This window comes from Gracilinanus agilis, chromosome 1 (assembly GCF_016433145.1).
Source record: "Gracilinanus agilis isolate LMUSP501 chromosome 1, AgileGrace, whole genome shotgun sequence".
NCBI classification, from domain to species: domain Eukaryota; kingdom Metazoa; phylum Chordata; class Mammalia; order Didelphimorphia; family Didelphidae; genus Gracilinanus; species Gracilinanus agilis.
In genome coordinates this window covers 181,155,399-181,157,472 of record NC_058130.1, presented here as the reverse complement: position 1 = coordinate 181,157,472, position 2,074 = coordinate 181,155,399, and the positions used below count along the sequence as shown (strand labels likewise).

Sequence of the window (2,074 nt, the reverse complement as noted above, 5' to 3'; positions counted from 1 at the left end):
AAACAGTCAATAAACATTTATTTGTTGTTGCTCAGTATTTCAGTCACATCCAATTCTTTATAACCCCATTTAGTGGAGTCTGATGTGTGATTAGATAAGTGACCACAGAGCTTGTTTTTGTTGAAAAGGCAATGGTAGTAGGTATTATTTTAATCCTCTAGCAGTCCAAAGGGTTTTCAAGACATACATTGGGTAAAGAAGAGAATTCTACAGATTTATATCATAGTGTAGAGAAAGAGTGATGAATATGGAGTCAGAAGACCTAGGATTTGAGTCTCTCTCTGTTCCTCTTACAACCTGGGGGACTATGAATAATTCACTTCTCATACTTGTACCTCCAGTTTTGCCCAGGCTTCCATGCAACTAGGACAGGCTGAATGGCACCATAAAATTGTGATCCTCATCTCCTAATCCTTTCCCCCACCCAAATAACAGCCTAGGACCATGTTTCAGGACCTCCAGAATGTAGATCCTACAGAGATAAAGCCAGAGAGAGAGAGAGAGAGAGAGAGAGAGAGAGAGAGAGAGAGAGAGAGAGAGAGAGAAGAGACCATCACTGGCATCCTGCAAGAGTTCTTCCACCATTCAGGAGCAGGACATTGAGTCTACATAACTTGGTCCATATCACCATACTTGCAACCCCAAAAGTAAACCATCCTATCATCTTCATGAATCATGACATTGAAATGAACAATAAAACCTATTACAACCCTCTCTTCAATTCAGAGGACTTGGATAACCCAACATTTTACCGTCTGCCATGTAGATCCTCCTGAACAATAGGACAGAAAAGCAGCCTTTCCTGTGGGGTGCATGTATCTATCCATGGATCACCTGGCTGAAATGATTCCTGGAATTCTCCACAAGTTTGGACTAGAAAGCATGATTGGAATGAAAAGCAGAACTCCAACTTAACTCCATTTATTCTGAACCACCCAGAGATGGTGGAAGGATTCATTCTCATCAAGGTGAACTCTTACACTGAAGAGCAGATGGACTAGGCAGCAACCAAGATCTCTGGGAGATCCAAGCTCTTCTGGATATGGTAATGTCTCATCTGTTTGGGAAGAAAGAAATGCAAAACAGCATAAAAGTGGTGCATATCTACTGCCATTTGTCATCAATGACATTAACCCAAATAGTCTCCATCTCTTCATTAATGCCTACAACAGTCATTTGGGATCTAGAAATCATGCATCCTCTCCCAGGGACCAATACTGTCACCCTACAGAGCCCTGCATTGTTAGTGGTTTGAGATAATTTACCTGTGATGGATGCTATGGATCCAATGCAACTCTAAACTGGATCCAACCAAGACCATCCTTCTAAAGATGGCAGACTGTGAAAGCCTACTTTACATTTCTTAGCTCACCGGACTTGCAGAAGCTTTCAATAACTTTGTCCGTGAATGGTTTACATGGCTTCTGCCAGCACGACTCACCTCATGAGGTCCCCCAGAGTCTCTGGATCCAGTGTCTCCTCCTTGGAAAGCAACCACAAACATCCTCACACCAACAAAAGGACCTACAACCACTCCCACACAAATATGGGCCTCAAGATCACTCCCAACTCTAGGTTCATTAGAGATGCCAGGCTGAAGTCCATGGAAATGTCTTATTTTCTTCTTCTCCCTCCTGACTCTGATCCAAATTCTGTTTTAAGTAACTGCTCCCTTTATCTCCTATTCCAGTCCCACATCCCACCCCTACTATATCATACTGCACATAATTTGGTACTAATTCAAAGGAAATTTGGTAAGAACAAAGTGAAGTGGATTAAGGGAGAGTCATTTTGATACTGGGGGGACTGGGAGTGTGGAAAGATATGGGGACCAATCTGAAGCAAGTATCCAGATGAGTCTCTTGATTAAATTGTATGTATATACATCCAAGGAATGGTTTCTAAGGCCCATTTCAAGTATTGGATATGAAAGCCTAGATTTCAAGCCTGAGGAGAAATCATTTTTTTTTACCTTTTTAACTCCTCCCAGTATTATTCCCAGTAAATATGTCATTGATAAATTCCATCATCTTGCATCCCTAATCGGCTTTGTCACTGACACCTCATCAGTACC

At 41.8% G+C, this 2,074-nt stretch overlaps 1 pseudogene; it reads left to right on the top strand.

Moving 5' to 3' along the window:
* The first annotated feature begins 543 nt into the window (after positions 1–543).
* On the top strand, positions 544–1,795 carry LOC123249371 (annotated as a pseudogene).
* Positions 1,796–2,074: the final 279 nt, after the last annotated feature.